Source organism: Pleuronectes platessa, chromosome 22 (assembly GCF_947347685.1).
Source record: "Pleuronectes platessa chromosome 22, fPlePla1.1, whole genome shotgun sequence".
Lineage (NCBI taxonomy): Eukaryota > Metazoa > Chordata > Actinopteri > Pleuronectiformes > Pleuronectidae > Pleuronectes > Pleuronectes platessa.
In genome coordinates this window covers 17,263,203-17,281,392 of record NC_070647.1, presented here as the reverse complement: position 1 = coordinate 17,281,392, position 18,190 = coordinate 17,263,203, and positions in this window count along the sequence as shown.

Below are 18,190 nucleotides of genomic sequence, written 5' to 3'. Positions count from 1 at the left end.
CGTTTAAAAACAACAACAATAACAACACGAGCGTGCACGTACGCGGCAGCGCGTGCATGTGTGTTTGTTTAGTGCTTGTGTTTGATAAAGTTGAGCAGCGCGTGCAGTTTCCTGAGGTGGTTACCATTTAAACAAGGTGCATCAACGTCAACATGTCAGGAATAACGGATGTAAGGATGTCATTTATTCAAAATAAAAGCATGAAACACGTCAGGTCTAGAGGAAAAATAACTAAATAACATTTTATAAATGCAGATGGTGAATGTTTTTATCGAGTAAAGTAACAAATATAAAAACCTTGAATAATACAATAAGAGCATGTCCTACTTCTACATATTGTGATGCTAGTATACCCTGAAGTGTTTGAGTCCACAAAACACATCTGGAGTTTGAGAGGTAAACAGCGTTGAAGCCAAATCCAATTCAATTGATAAATGTCCACTGTTACGACCCCGAAGGAGAAGTAATCTAATTATACAGTTATATATAATAATAAAAACAATCCTTATGGCCTCCTCAAAGAGAATGGAGCTTTTTATTTTGAAAAAGCTGGTAGGAAGTCGTATTTTCTTAATGCAGGAGTCTTTACAGCAGTGAGTCTTTCAATCCTTCCTATCCCACTTCAGGATAATGCGGCTTAAAGCAGACAGGAGCTTTACAGTTTGAAAACACAAGGTGTTTACAGTAGTAGTGTGTGTGTGTGTGTGTGTGTTTGTGTGCTGCTGCTTTGTGTGTTTGTGTGTGTGTGCTGCTGTGACTGCAGGAGCTTTAACACACTTACAACCTTTAAACTTGAGAGTTCTCCGAAGTGGAGGCCGAGCTTTGACTTTCAGTTTCCTGGAAAACAACCAGAAGCTGAGACAGATTCAACAGAAACATTTTAGATGTCTTCTTCCGCAGGCCCGGCCACTTTGGTTCTAACAGCTGTGGTTAAAGTCTGAGTGTCATGGCCGCGCTGAAGCGAGCTGCATGTCAGGATGTGTCAGGGTCAGACTATCTGCCTCATCAGCTTTTATTTAGAGCCATTGTGTCTCTGCTGCTGAATCGCTTCTCTGGGATCAGCTCTTTCCCGGCTCTCATGCAAAGTAGAGACAGTGAGCAAAGCGTCCTGTCGCTCCACTGTAACGTCTACTATCATCCACAGAACATGTGATATGAAAGAAGGATAAATACAGACACCTGCAGACATTAGGCTTTAAACACATTAATGACATTAATCCGAGTTGGAACATTCATTTCACCGTCCTGCTCCTTCACTTCCTGCATTTTTTCATTTGTTTTGATAAAGAAACATGTTCCAACGCACACGAGGATCCAAACTGTCCACACATCCCTCTCCCCACTCCCTCTTTCCACCTCTTCCTGTCGGATCCCGAGGTTTTCTCAGGCCTGATGGGATATGAAATCCCTCCAGCGAGTTCTGGGTCTCCTCCCGGCTGTGCTTGCCCGTTAGACCTGAAATCCTAACTCCTGTCTCTCAGGCGAACCCCTAGACAGCTGACAGGGGAAACCTAATTTCATCTGTTGTATCCTCCACCTCATTCTTTTGATCACTACCCAGAGCTCACGGCTGTAGGTGAGGGTTCATATTGACTGTGAAGCTCCTTCTTCACTGCAGCTGTCTGGTACAACGCCCTCACTCTCCTGCTGACGCCTCATCCCGCCTGTCCTCCTTTTCCTGCTCAGACTTGACTTGCTCAGCTCAGTTCCCAGATGCCCCCTCGCAGCGGGTGGAGGGTCCATGTTTTTCTTTCGGGCAGGGCCCCATGAGCCAGGCTCTGACTCCAGGTCCGGCCCTGGTTTCCCTGCAGCTCATCACGTCTTCAGGCTTCAGTAGCGTAGACGCTTGTTGCTGCAGCGTTTTGAGGTTAAAGGTCAGATAAGTGGTCGAGCACCATTGTCGACACTTGACCTTTTTTAACACAGAACCTCCCGCTGACTTTTATACAGTCGCTGCTCTGTGACAGAATTTTCTTCATACAACATTTCATCATCAGAAACGTCACAAGAGGCTTTTAATCGCATTACACCATCACAGGCATCTGTAGCTGTAACTACAACTCGTTTTTAATTCCATATTTTACAGAAAACCAGGTTAAAACAAATGTTGTTTGGTGTATTTGCTTTAACGTGATTTGGCTTAACTTAACTAACTCTGAGTTATCATACTTAAATGGCCTTAATTATCACTTTTTAGCATTTCTGCTCTTGCAAGAATTATGATTTTGTGCAAGCTTTGTTTCCGTTTGGACCTTAATCCATTTCCAAAGGAATAATTCAACATTTCATAAACAGATTGATGTTTCTCCCAGATCTCTGCAAGAAAGCTCAGTTGTTTCCAGAAATGTGAAACTGTCCCTTTAAAAACACTGAACAGGAATCTAACGTTACACGTTCCTGTGTAAAAGCTGCAGAAAGGTATTTCAGTTCAGTTCAGTGCAGCAGAATGACTTCCCAAGGCGGGCGGCCCACCCACATACCAGATGCAGTCTACACACGCACACGCACACGCACACACACAAACACACACACACACATGGCAACGGAGGGTTTCTGCATTCCCTCACTGCCGTCCAGGCCTTGGCACCGAGCTGCTGCCGCTGCCTGTCTTTACTGGCTGCTGATCTCCGCTGGCTCTGTCCTGCACTCTGTCTTTTAATGCCCAGCATCACACACACACACACACACACACACTCACACATAACACACACGCATACACAACACAACACACACCACCAGAAGCTGAGCTGCCCTCTGCCCGCTGTGTGTTTGTATGAACCTGCATCACATGTAACTAACCTCATGTCCAACAAACACACTGCTGCTGTTTGGCCGGTCTGAGCTCATTGTGGCCGATACAGATGATTTTCTATAAATCTTCCTTCGCCGCCCGTTGTATTCATGTCGGTGTCGGTAGTTAATTCACCTCGGAGACGTGTAACCAGCCTCAGGTTACACGGTTAATCTTTAACGTGGTGTTACAGCGGCTCCACGTCCCTCACAGCTGCCGTCCCGCCGAGTTTACGGCCCCAGAACAAAAGAGGTTTTGTTTCTTCACTAACATGGAGGCTTGACACCGACGCTGCCAATAATAATGATTGTTTTATGTTACCGACTGTGGAGGTGCCAGAATATTATCAAATAAAACCAGTTTTATTACACGGACGGTGAGGATCATAATATTTCTAATGAAATACAGGATCCTATTGGTGCAGTAATGTGTGGAAACGTTCAGAATATAAACTTCCTGACTGTCAACGAGACGACGCTTAAAGAGTTCAGCTCGGGTGGAAGCTCCCTGTCCAGATGTGGATGCTGCTGTTCCTGCAGGATGTGGAAGAAGTTCTTCAGATCAACTTTAAGTTCATATACAGGATACATGCTACAGGTTACCTGAGAGGCTGGACCCACCAGTTGGTTTCACTGGGAGTCGTTTGTGGGTCGTTGAGAGTCGTTGACCCACCCATCCCCTGAGGTTGTTGTGTCCTAAGGTGTGAGTTGTAGTGAAACTTCCTGTGGATGGAAGTCAGGACTGTATGTGTTAAACCTCTGTTGGATGTTGTGTTTACATTGTTGTGTTGCCTCAGAGCAGAAACTAACAATGACAACAGGTTTTCATGATGTTTCAAACACACCGGTCGGATTTGTGATTCAGGCCGAGTCTCGAATTGTGTAGCTCTGTGACTAATTGATTAAATAACTTGTTGTTTAAAAGCTATGGAAAAGAACAATGTGGTGGAAACACTGCAAAGAAATGTAGAGTAATTGGATCATGATATTCTCCTTTTTAATCGGTTTAAATGCTCCATAGAAACACATCAGAGAAAACAAATCCATCAGTAGCCGAGTGTTAGTCTAAATCCTTTAATGGCTCCACCTCCTCTCTAACGGTGCGTTTGATTGGCTGCCTGCGGTGCAGCTCGTTACTCTCAGGCCTTGCGACAGGCTGGTGTCCGGGCTCGGGACAGAGGTGGACATATGGTGGATCTAATCCCAGGTCACAGCTTGGAGGCTAAGACGTCTGCCGGGGACACTCTGAGATCTCACTTCCTGTCTGTCGCTGTTACACCTCTTCCATCCAATATGTAATCGAGGGGGGGGGAGCCAGCAGGAGGCGGGACATCATGTTTATTTGTCTACTGAGTCACTGCATCATTTGGAATCTCCCCGTCTTTCCAAGTTGACGTCTTCCACGTGTTTGGCTTCTCTTATTCACACTGAGATATTTGTATTTGGAAGTGTCCGGTGTAATTGACTCAAACTTAATTTTTTCACGTACAGGCCCTTTGAAAAATTATTCCTTATCATTTGCTGTCATACATTAAGTGAAGTCAGAAAATTACATCAATATGATCCGATCCTAAAGCTTCTATAGATCCAATAATCTATGTATGATGACTCAGTAGGAATGACATCATCGTGAAGTCAGAGAATGATGTCACATTGTGGAGTAAATCATTAAATGTCGCAGCCAGACGAGATTAGAAACCAGATCAATATCTCATTTTGATTAACCAATCATTCCTCATCTTACATAATCGCCCCTCGGAGGCTTTTCATTGTCATTTCACTGTTTACGATAATCATCATCACGATCGATGATGAGAGTGATTCCTGAAGCGTCTCACACTTTGCACTTGACCTTTTAGAGGAGCTGGACGACAATCAAACCTCCGCTGCTCTTTAACTCCTCCTTCTCGATCTGTCTGCACCCGACAGTAAATTCCCAGTGGCTGGTGGCGGTAGAGAGACCAAGGCCCTGATGGCTGTATCACCTCTCTCTCTCTCTCTCTCTCTCTCTCCCTCCACCGTTACTGTGAGTGAATGAACCGGTGTTTCAGTTTGCTGCTCTGCTGCGTATTTAACATTCCCTCTGCTGCTGCCGAGGCGTTCTGCTGACCTGTGCTGCTTTCCGCTCGCGGCCCCCCGGAGGATATTGGATCTCTCAGTATCTGCAGGAGTCGTGCTTGTGGCAACACGGGGAGAACTTAATTTCTACATCACCTGCACCCCCCCCCCCCCCCCCCCCCCTCTTCTCCATCTTCCTGCACCCCCTCAACCCTCTTCCTGCTGCTTCTGCTGCTGCAGCATCTGCATAGTGATCAAATAACCCATTATTACCGCATACTATCATCCGATTACTGTTATTTAGTCCAACGACCCGGCTGATTGGGATGGATGGATTTTCATCATGCACACACACACACACACACATATACAGACACACACTGTGAGGCTGCTCATTCACCCACTCTGTGCCCGGCTATTTCTGTCCCGGTGAAGAGGTTAATGCTGAAGCCCACATCCTCTAATCAACTCATTCATGCATTTGAAATGCAAGAATATAAATCCAAGAATGCGTTTGTTACTTTTGCAGAAATTGGGCCTGTTGATTTCATCAATTTAGTTGTAATTGATTCTATTACCTTCACCAAGGAGGTTAAGTTTTCTTCTGTTTGATTGTTGGATAGCAGGATTACAAAGAAACTACTTGACTGTTACTCTCTTGAAATACCTGAATAATGACTTAGTCAGTGTAGCTTTTATTTTGTGAAAGAAAAGAAGAGGGCCTATCATCCTGTCGTTCTTCTTCACTGGAGATGAACAGACCTGATCTCATGCTTTTCCTTTTTTTGTCTCCCTCAGGTCATGAGTGCCTCTAGGAAAGACCCAGCGGAGAAGAACCTCACCTGTCCAAAGCCCCGCCCAACCTGGGCCTCACCCTGCCCCCCACCCCTCAACTCCCACCATGAGTAAGTCCCTGTTTTTATTCTGTTTTTATTTTGTGTGCTTTTGTTTATGTTTATTTTTAAGTCAAACCCTTGTCTGACGCTGATGTTCATTGCGGTATCTCCAGTTGTGGTTGTTGTTAGGAGACGTTTCAGTTTTCTAAAGCTTGTTCGGTTACTGGAGGGTTAAAGGAGACCTATCATGTTTTTTGTGTGTTTCCCCAGTGTGTTAAAAAAGAACAGACAACGAAATTCAAGAGCTTTTGGTGATAACGGCCATCGCCGGTTTGCTCTAAACAAAAACATGGTATTTCCTCAGCAGCATTTAAACGTTATCTCCCGTCTGCTGCTGCTCAAACCAGGCTCCACGACTCGCCTGCATTTTCCGGTTGCTGTGTACGAGTCTGAATCAGATAATCTCCTACTGCTTCTTCATATGTGAGAGATAAACCCCCCCCCCCCGGAGAAAATCTGGATTAAATGAAAATAATGACCCTGTATATGAGCAGAATATGTCTCCTCAAAGATTAAGCTGAGTAGGTTTTGTGGATGGAGATTTTTTCCCTCCAGTGGTTGCTCGTGAACATTAAACAGGTTTCAGATCTGCAGCTCAGTGGGAATACTGGTAGCACGAACACACTTCATTTGCACCTTCCTCCTGCTCTTCCACCTCTGATGGCAGAAACATATGGCGCTCAGGAGAAGTGCTGCAACCCTCAGCACCTCATCACTCACACTGCAAAGCATGATGGGAGGGCAAATGGAGCAGGTTGTGGAGTCCATCCCATCTCCACCTTCAGTATATCTGCTTGTGTGTGTGTGTGTGTGTGTGTGTGTGTGTGTGTGTGTGTGTTTGTCGGTGTGCTCCTGCACCGCTGTATCTCACTGTGACTGTAATGGCTCGGCCTCACATGTCGGCTCAGTGTGAGTCACACAGCGAGGCCAGACTGCAGCATAATGTCGAACATACATGTGTGTAGCGTCACACACGCACTGCACCAGAGGATCGTGTTGTGGGGTGTGTCCTCAACATGAGACTGGAACATATGGAGGAAATCTACATCACTACTTTGAATATATGTCATAATCTGGTAAATATTTGCAAGAGTCACAGGTTGAATAATCAAATTTGCCTTTTAGGTGAATTTTGTGTATCGCTAAATGAAGGTTCACTGACAGGGGAAAATTCCACTTTTGCATATTTTAATTTGATATTTGACGTGGATCTGTCACATCGTGGCCGGGAAACTGATCCTATCTCAGTTTCCAACGCAGCGGATCAGTGCATCACTAAATGTCACGTAGCCAGTGAGATTAAAAACTGAGATTATCGTCATTACATTAATGAAAGAGGCAGAAGTTTATTATCCTGTGAGCAGTTTATGCCGTTTGTGATATTGTACGTTTATTTGCAAAGTCTAATTTATTATTATGACATTTTAAAGCAGATACTTTTATATCTGTATATATGGTTTATTGTCTATGGTTGCTTGTTTCTATCATAGACTGATAATAACGCTGGATGATATCACAGCTCCTAAGAAGTGAAGCCAAAGCTCTTGATCGCCCCCTGGTGGTTTCCTGCAGCTTAGATTGTAAACCCCATGCCTCCTCCGTGTTAGTAGATGGGACCTGGACAAAATTGTGTGAATTATTAAGGTTCATAAAGAGAGAACAGAAGAAAGTGTGTTTATTTGCTCTTTGGTATCAGGCCTCCACGTTTCTCCAGCCCTCTCCTCTCGGACCTCCTTGTTTTCTCTTGACCATTTAGCTCACTTCACAGATAAGGCTTGAGCGGGAGCCAGCGTTTCCTCCTGTCGACTCCCGGTGTGCCGCTGGCGACTGGTCCGCGACTGGTCTGGTATCTGTGTACCAGTGGGCTGGGACTGGGTTACCAGGGCAACCTTGTGAGGCGTTTCCTGGAAGGAGATTGGATTAAGCACACGCTGTTGAAGGAGGAGGGGGGGGGCAGCTGAGAGGTTTAACCCAATTACTGCCTTTGCCTTTACACACTTCGTCAGCCGCACACACACACACACAAACAGGTGTGTGTGTGTGTGTGTGTGTGTGTGTGTTGGGTGGTTGGTCTGATTGATTGTGAGTGATGAAAATGGAGAAAAGGCTGATTGATGAGTATTGGTAAAAGCCCACCAGCAGCTCAGTGGTTTACGTGGTACATTCTTCTCTGTGTGTTTGTTTGTGTTTGTGTGTGTGTGTTTGTGTGTTTGTGTGTCTGCACTAAAGTCTGAAGATTTTCCTGAGACTTTGTGTTGTTCATCTTTTCTTAACCTAAAAGTGCTTTGTAAGGAGCTGCCATTGTGTTTCATTATTCATGTGAACCTTTGATGGACTCGCTCTCTCTGCCGGAGACGTTGATATCCAGAGCTAATTACCTTAATTGCCCTCCTACCACACACACACACACAATTGACCGTCGACCCCGGGGCAGGGAGGGATTGGCCTCCTCTAACGAGACCTCTAACAAGGATGGATGACTGTCTCCGGTTGGTGTGAATTTTAGTGGAATAGGAGGAAAACAAAGGAGACAGAAGGAGAACCGGCTCAAGGGATCCCTTTTTGAATTTGGTTAAACTCACGGAGGAGCTGGTTAGATTCTGTTGGTCGAAGGTCACTCCGACTCCAAGAAATGCTTCTTTCCCCTTGTGAACGTGTTATCTTAACAAAACCTTGAGAGAATCCTTTAAAATGTGACACAAACCTTCACTGGGACTCGTGGATGAGCTGGTTAGATTGTGTGACTCTGGAAAATAATGTATGCTGCAGACTGAAACTGTACTGGTCTGCAGCACCGTGCTTGGTGGAACATTTTAATTATTACATATTCACAAATTTCCTTTCAACACTACTGGGAACACTCAAGGTCCTTACTGGTCTCCACCGCCCTGAAATTACCTCTTCAAAGGTTCCATGTTGTTATTAACTCTCGAAAAAACACTTTCCGATGTGCCGCTGGTCTCCATGAACTCACAGGTTGGAGGTTTCTGAGGTGCACCTGAAGGCAGCATGAGTGTGCAGACGTAGACTGTTGGCTCCAATCTGCTCACCTGTCCTTCACCTATCCCCCCCCCCCCCCCCCCCCCCCCACTCCCACACACACACACACACACAGAGTCATCCCTCCCTGTCAGAGGGAGACTGATGTCATCGTGTGGTCCCGGGCACACAGCGTCTGGGTGTGGTGCAGGATAATTATCCCCTCTTCAAAGCCTCATCTGGCCTCCATCTGCTGGACTCGAACGCGCGGTTTAGCTCCGCCGCAGGACACACAGCCGAGGTCCTTGCACTTGACTCCGCTGCCAGACCTGAAGAATCTATTCACAGTCAGCTGAACATGCATGTTCTTTCTCCAGCTCACGTCCAGGTTTACACTCGTGCACCCACACACCTGGAGGCTGCCCGACTCGAGCTCGGGCCTCTCAGCAGTCAGCCGCTGTCGGGGAGAGTTTGTGTCCGACCCCCCCCCCCCCGGGGACGCCTCGGCGATGGGGCTCGAGGGAAGTGAGAGTGTTATTCACTCGACCACATTCTCCAAGCCGGGGGGGGGAAATCTAGTGAACACGGCCTGTAAAGCTGCCAATTCCCCGCCATGATGTTAATCACGCAGGATAGATGACAGCTAATGGTGCTAATGTCTCCCCGCGGTGCATGTCATTCTCCGCCCAAGACATCGCAGTTTCAAATAGCTCTTAGCGGGTGTTCAGCCTGAAAATAGAATGGAATTAGAGCGCGCCGCTTCAGTGGAGGTGCGTCGTTTCCGGTACCACCCAGTGGGCGAGGGGGGGGGGGGGGGCGGGTGTGTGATTCCAGGAGAAAGAGACCTCACAATGTTCTCGGTTTACTGCAGGAATACTTGGATTTAAGAGAAGAGGAGAGGAGAGGAAGCAGGAGGGTGTGAATCAACACAATACTGAAACATCAGCTGATATAGACATCAAGACAAATACCCAAATGTCCATGAAGTTCTGTTGTTGTTTTTGGTTCCTTTCCAACACTCATTGTGTGTGTGTGTGTGTGTAGTGAATAATACAATATTCCCGACCGCACGTCCTCTTGTGTATCTTTGTATTTTTATTGAAGAACCTGTTTAAGCCCTGAGGCAAAGACGATGGCAGTTCTCCTGTTGGGAAATACTCATACCTCTTCCCTGGCTCCAGATTCCAAGAGCTTCTCTGCCTGCACAACGGCTCCAGGCTGATTACTACAGAGATCAGTATTTGCGGAGAGTGTCAGTTTGTTGTTGTCGTGCAGGTTGGGCAGGTTTATGTCCCCGTGGCTTCCTCCGTGTCGAGGCCAAGTCACCGTGGGCATTCTGTGGATTTGAACTTGAACTGAGATTGAGGATTAATCCGAGTCCTGATTTTTAAAACGGATGACACGCCGTTTGTTGTCAGAGTTTGTCTCTGGTGTGTGTTTTTTCACTGCAGCTCCAAAATGCTCATTAACTCTGAGCCGTGCACTCCCACAGTTCTCTCTAGTGCGGAGGTTACACTGACTTTTCTCTCTTCCTTACCCACAGTTCAATTTGTTTCGCCGGCTGCTTCAGCGGCATGACGCAGACATTTCATAGACCACCAAAGCACGAGCTGGCTAAATGGAAAAACACTCAGTGTGGAGCAGAAACAATCTGAGGAGAATTGATTAGCTCTTCTGCCTTTTTCTCTTAACACGACGTGACACAGCTCTGTGTGATGGCGGCAAATGATTTCACAGGATTTAACCCATTTGCCACAAACCGTGTCTTCTGCCGACCACAAATCCAGAGTCACCCAGTCAGTCCTGAACCGTATGGATTCATGGAAACCAGTGGCTGCTTGAAAAGTATGAAGATACCACCACCAGATCCTTCTAGTAGTTCTAAAGTTTAAGACCAACTCTAGAGGATAATCAGGCAGATTTCTGGTGCAACGATTCGAGACTGATCTGAACAGATAATCCGACCAAATGATCGTGTCGTGGGAGGAGCTCACAGACGTATACATATCAGTGTTATAGTAGTATTTTAGTAGAGTATTATAATAGTATAAAGTCCGCAGAAAGTCCAGAGGAGCAGATATGAGCTGATCTTTTGAAGGATTCACCACAAGCGAGTTGTTGGATCTGTGACAGATGCAAAAATGTCTCAGCGAGATTAAAACTCAGAATGTTTGTGTTTCATTATCTCGTCTCCTCCTTCACTCCGTCAGTGATACCCCCCCCCCCCCCCCCCCCCCCCCATCACTCTTCTTTTCCCTGCCACGTTCTAGCCTCATGCTCCATGACGATTGAAGATTGAACCGTGTGTGAGACGTGTGATCCGATGCCAGTTGTGCTCCTGTGGAATGTTGTGCGTCCACTTTCTTGGCGTTTTCTGTCTTTTCCTGCAGAGTTGAAGTCTGCTTGGATCTGATGTTTGTAGAGACGGGGATCTGTGTGTGTCTGTGTGTGTGTGGAGTTACAGGAGGAGTGGTGGTGTTGGTGTTGGTGGTGGGGGGGGGAGTTAGAGGAAGGAAGCCTCGCTGGAATATAATTACATCTCCCAGTAAACAGGGCAGCGGGAGGAAATGGATCCAAAGACCCTGTCCTCAGGGCATCAGAATGTGTGTGTTCACTGAAGTAGCCAGGGAGAGGTCTAATGAGTAATATAATGTTACTGCAACACACACACACACACACAAAAACACGCCCAGTAGCTCACATACCTGAACACATCCTCACCTGCACACCACGTACTTATGTGTCAGGTTTTCCATACATGGGACCTCTTATTAAAAGCAGCTCTGGTCCAGGAAGTGTCGTCCTCTTCTGGCTCGATGGATCACGTGCAGGTTCATTAATTTGTTTTTATTTTATTTGAATATCTAAAACAACAGGGACTCTTATGTGTAGGAGACACACAAGAGTCGGCCTTAACATCCTGGAAAATGTTGAATCTGTAATGGTGTCCTCACCTCACCCTGGTAGACGAGTGTTTTTCCACCCATTCATCCCATTAACTGAAGTTTTCAGACCTTTTTGGAGGTTTTTGTTAATCCGCTGATGATCTTCTCAATTGATTGACTGATCCTGTGGCTTAAAATGTCAGAAGAAGGTTAAAAACATCCATCATGGTTACTCAGTGCCTCAGGTCATGTCCTCAGATGACTTGATTTGTGCAGCCAACACCTTGAAACTCTAAGAAACTTATTTGCTCTCATAGACGCTGAAGAAACTCCTGGAGATTCATTTTGTTTTGATTGAATAATCTACTTATAGTTTCAGCTTTTCCAGCATTTTGATGATATTCCACCAACAAAGATGTTTTAGACATTGAAGACAACAACTCTGGTGTTTATCATGTGGGACAGAGACCAGTGCCTCTCTGCAGAGTTTCAATAATTGATTTTGGATCGGACCGATGTTCTCTCTGAAGACGAGAGGAGCATGAAAGAACATTTTTGGCACATTTGTCATTGTCGCTTCTGCCGCTGAAGAAACGGTAACAAGGTTAGCAGCTCTTTCACCGGTTTATTCTGCTGCTGCCGTCCAACATTTCCACTCTGCCACACTTCTATCAAGTTTGTCTGCTGCATTATACAACTCACAGTGGACCTTGGGATTTATAGATGGTCGGTGCAGCGCATATCTGCTCTTTATTCTGATGTTCTTGAGAAAACGCCAGGTGGGCTGGTGACCCCGGCAAAGATTACAGAATGTGAGAGCAGCAGAGAAAAAACGGCATTTTGAAGCCATGAAATCTCATATTCACGGGGAACAGAGTGCTGAGGTTCTCCTGAAAGTTGATTTTGTGAATTCCTGCATTTGCATCATAAATATCCTGCAAATATAGTTTATCCAGACGATGATAAAACTGCAAAAGAAAGACCTGAAGCTGCTTTTGTGCCGACTGAGGAAGAAAGAAGCACACAGACATTCTGAAGTTGTCTAATCATTAGCCTGTGTTGGCCTCAGTTTCCATGGTGAGTCCAGTGGAGCTCCTGCTCAGAAAGTTGAGTCCATCAATACTTCATGTCTGGACTGCAGACACATGGGTTCTTATAACAGGAAAAAAGGTTCAGCTGTGTTTGATTCTATCACTTCTGTCACCTTTTTATATAATAATTTAATATGTGCTCACATGAAGCCCCTCTGGAAGATGTCAGGGAAATGTCCGGACGTCAGGGCATGTTTGAAAGCAGCTTTACAGCGAACCACTCAGTAACACACACACACACACACACACACACACACACACACACACACACACTGTGACAAACGTCTTACCGCCTGTCAGCCTCATGATATACGACACACGCCTTATCGACCAGTGTCAAGCGGGATACACCTGATCGACTTTGTGATGTATGAATGCTGCCGTGTTTGCGTGTGCGTGAGAGACTGAGAGAGGGCAAACACAGAGCATTGTGGGTAATATTCATAGTCTCCCACGCTGGTGCAGTCACTGCAACCGTGCGGTCGTAGATCTTCGGCTGTCTGCTCCTGCGTACATCAGACCATGTGCTCCTCCTCCTCCTCCTCCTCCTCCTTCTTCTGCTCGGCCCTCTGCTGCTTCACCAGCTGTTTACTCTACTCTTGCATTGTAAACAACACACACACACACAGACACACACACACACACACCTTTGTGGTAAACATGGTGGCTGTTCAGTGGGAGGCCTGGGAGAGGTTAGCTCAGAGGGAGGCCTGCGTCTTAATGTGGAGTCACCGTCACAGTTTGGATTTATTGGTTCACTGATCTATTGGCCTTTCGGTTAAAGTTATACTTTCACTGTTTAGTTTGAACTCTAGAACATTTACTCCTCTAGTCATTTCTCAATTCATGAGTCAGAGCTTAGAAGGAAAGAAGGGACTAATAGAAATCATATTTATATCTATTTAATTTGAGTGTCTTCTTTTTATTGATGGGACAGATAGGAGCACTTCCTCCTTTCAGTTCCGTAACTTTCACAGGCACATAAAGAGCAAAACTACAACGTGGATAAAACAAATAATATCAAGTAATTAAAGTACGATCTACTTCACTGTGGCTGATTGAGTTGGATTCCCTGACTCACCACAGGAGATCACCACTTGTGAGTCACAACCTTTGTTTGCAAACGCTGGTTTGTATTTTATGTGGCAAAGGGAAGCGGAGTAAAAAACCGCATGCAGTGAAAATGCAGTGAATTAAAGTTAACCACGGTGGTTTAAAGCAGAACAACACAGTCAGCCAGAGTGTGAGCGGAGCTGCCAGCTGGTCTCAGATCTGCCACGATGACACGATTAAATACAAATCTATGTATTTATATTAAATCTATCGATCATATCTATTGTTCACTATGATTTTCTAACCATCTGTACATAGAACAAAAGCCAGGAAATTCAAAATCACATGCAGAATAAAAATAAAATTATAAGTTGCCTAAACAGTAGAGTTTATACACAATTATTGGTCTTAATTTCATATAAAAAAATGTAATTTCTGTTTCCATAAAGAAGCAGCCATTAGGTAGTTTCGGCTGAGGGACTGATTAAAGGTGGCGAGTGTCGTTGGAAAGTTTCACGCCCGACATGTGACATGTGAAGGACACTGGATCTCTCTCTGACGTCCTGATTGGCCTGAAAAAGTTGCACACTTCAAACAGGAAATGACACGGGGAGGGCAAACAGGAAGCGCGAGGTTGTTCCAGCGTGTTTTCTTTCCCGTCCGTTCCCGTTCCCTCGCTCGCCGCGGCACGACGCCAGCTTGAGAGAGGAAGGAGAGAGGAAAGGGAGTGAGAGAGAGTCAGAGAGAGGAGGGCATTATGGGTAATCCCCCCCCCCTCTCCCTTTCACTCCATCCTGAGACATTAGGGTTGTTTCAACTTTTCAAAAAATGCTGACTCTTTATTCCCACTCGATCCTCTCAAATGACAGGGAGGTTTTTAAATTGAGATATTGTTGTTTTAGTTGAGTTTGTTTTTTTTGTCGTCGGTGAAACATCATTTTTGAAATATCACCAGACACTTCAGCTTCTCTGCTGTAGGAACTACTCTCTGTGGGCAGGACACAAACATGTCTCCGGTGGGATCATGTTCCTGAAGTTCTGTTGGACGCGTGAGTACGCAATTGTTTTCATAACATATTCAAACTGTGAGTTTATCAAGCTGCAATTTTTTTAGCTTATAAGGAGAAACCAATGCAAAGCAATCATCTCAGAACAGCTGAGGTCAATGGAAATATGTCTGTTGGCTTCCTAGAGGCACTGACTCATAAAATACAGCATCTTCTCCTCTCTCTATATTATTTATTCTTCGCTCTTTTTTTATTATTCATCTTCATAATTTTGTCTCTATCTTTGTATTCCTGCCTTTGGTGTTTCCTCATTGCAAACGTGTGAGATTTATGTCACAGTGGAATCACTTCCTCTTCCTGTTGTGTTCCGTGCGTGGATGAACGCTGCTGGTTGTTTTGTTTTATTGTTTTTTTTATTTATTGCTTTTGTCCTCCTGAGGTCTGATGTAATTGAATTGAAGTGGTGATTGAAGGTGAAGGAGTCAAAGTTTCTCCGGGTCCAGTTCAGGAGTTGGGGGAAGATGGAGTGCGGGGATGAAGAGCTGACATGCATCGTTCATGTTCATATTGTTCCTGTGCATTATATCTCATTCTGCAGCCGGACTCTTGAGTGCCACCACGCACTGGAGCGCAGCAGGCAGCATTAATCAATGTGCCGAGCAATCAGCGCCCCAGCCTAATCCAATCACCCGCCTCCAACAGTAGTGTGTGTCTGTGTGTGGGACTTGTGTGTGTGTGTGTGTGTGTGTGTGTGAGGAAGCTGTGGAGAGGAGTGCTGTGTTAAATAGGTGCAGCAGCGCAGACAGACGTCCAGACTCGCAGGCCGGAGATGACGGCGAGGTTGTTTCTTTCATTTTCACCGGGAGGGCAGATTACGAGGGAACAATGAAGAGGCAGTTAGTCGATAAAGCTTCATTCATTCATTCATGTTGTGATAACTTCTGTCCTCCACATGAAAACACTGCTCTCTGGAGGATTCGCTGTGTGAGTTTCAGGTTCTTGTCTCTCTAACATCCATGAATTGAGAAACCTGTCTCTGGGCCGTCATCTCATCTCATAGACTATGGCAGCCTTACAGTAAATGTCCGTTCTCAATCAGCATTATGGCAAACGTGTCGAGGGCCCATCGATGTGGTGTTGGCGAGAGCTTCCCATGAATGACTGGACCTACAGGTGTTGTCAGGAGGAGACTGAGGCCCCCCCCCCCCTAACTCCATTACAATGACAGCAGCTCAATCCATATCTCTGCAGGTGTCTCCACCTCCATCTCCTCCCTCACAGTTTCTATGTCTCTCACCTCATTCACCTTTTCCAAGTGAGACTTCTTAGATTTTTTTTATTTTAAAATACACATTGGAAAAGCCACTGAAAAGTAGAGAATGACTGATGTGGATATTTCACAGCCTCTACAGAGAAATACAGTTCCATAAGAGAAAAGAATAATTAGTAATGATTTCTAAGATGCTGTTTTCAAGCCCTTATGATAAAGAAATGTAATTGAGGCTTTGTATTCTACATTTAAAACATTGAAACACAATTTGTTCTAATCGTTTCTTGGCAGTTCGACAGCTTTGCTTTCACAGTTTGGATTAAGAAACAGCCGGATCATGTTTGTGTCGTTATTGTCGGTGTCAGATTGTCGTAACAATTGGCCTCCATTGTGTTTTTAAAAAGGCCACATGTTCACCTTGTGTAGTTGGTGGTGGTGGGGGGGGGGGGTCACAGCCTAGCAACAGTGGGTCTGAGGCATAGCAACAGCAGCCTCAGTCCTCGACCCTGTAATTGGAACTCATGACTTAGTGCCAGAGCATCGACACACACACACACACACAAACACACACACACACTTCATCGAAAGGACGCATGTGCGTTCTTTAGCTACAGGGGTTCCATTAGTATACATTATAAACCTGCAGGTGTTGCTCCTCTGTGTGCTGCACTGTCCTTGGATCTGTGCCACGTGTGCATGGTCATACGTGTGCGTGATCTCATTGTGGGTTTGTGTGTGTGTGTGTGTATCTGCCTGTTCAACATGGCTGCGAGATCTAATGACACACTTCATGTTCTTGTACCTTGAAGGTGTGCGGAGTCTCGCTGCTCAAGGTCACTTCCCCGAGGGCAGTTCATCTTCCGTCCGACTCAAATACGGATATAGGAGGATGTGATTCGCTGCAGGGGCTGCTGGGAAATCTAATCTGTATTAGAAACTAGAGAAGACGAGGAGGGGGAAGTGGTGAAGTGGGGGGGGGCGTGTGTTTGTTTGTTTATTTTCAGTTTCAGTGACAAGAGCTGAAACCAAATTTATGAAAAAGTCGACATGGTTGTGAGGAAATCATAAAACTGAATCCGAGCCAACGCGGATGGAGATGAATTCCAGTATCAACAATTTGAAGTATGAATGGGCTGATCACATCAAGATGATGCAGTTAGAGAGAGGAGCAGTGAGGGCGTTCAACATGTGGACTGATTAGAGAAGAGGGCGAGGAACAGAAGAAGGAAAAGATGAGAGTTACCAAATATCAAGAAGACACAGACATAATGGATCTAATCTAATCTAATGGAAGGATGGGAGTGCCGTGTGTCCAGCAAAACAATTAAGCTTTAAAGCTTAAATTAATGAGTTCTGGAGGCAACTGAATAGAGAATCTGTCGGTGACTCAACAGTTTTCTATACTGTGTCATTTATAAGCTTAATTTCAAAAGTTGTTTTTTAAAACTACAAAATAAGAGATTGGAAGATGGTGAAATTTGGTAAATCGACTTAATAATTTTGATGCTGCCAATAAGCTTCATCATAACATTTGTCAGACACAGCTTCAGTAACGCTTCTGTTTTATATGCAACACTATAGATGTCATCTGATTATGGTGTCTCCACCCCTTACAGCTATAAACATGATTTCTGATGTGGTAAACCAGTATGAACCAGTAGCATTAATAACAACTGCACAGAAAGGGAGGAACAGTGTGTTCTAATGTATCAAAGCTGAAGAAAGGTCTTGGCATGATCACCTGCTGTAGGAAACATTACAGATGGTATTTCATGTGAGGAGCATTTGGAAATATAAGTCCAAACGACACAACAGCCTGATTTTCTGTTTTAAAAAAAATCGGTGTCACAGTGAGGGAGAGAAGAAAGAGACAATTTGAAAAATGTGTGAGGGCGTGGCCTGAGGATGTAATTGGTCCTGATACTGCCGGGAAACACACACACAAATCCACACACACAGACACACACACACACACACACACACACACACACACCTACCTTACGTTTACCCCTCTACATTCTGCTCATGTTCTCGGCTTGGCTGTAAATGTACTCAAGAAAAAGGGGATGAGTGACTGAGACAGAAAGTGACACACTTAAAAGGGGAGAGAGGGAGGAGGGGAGGAGGGGAGGAAGGGAGGAGAGCTGCGAGCGGAAGGGAG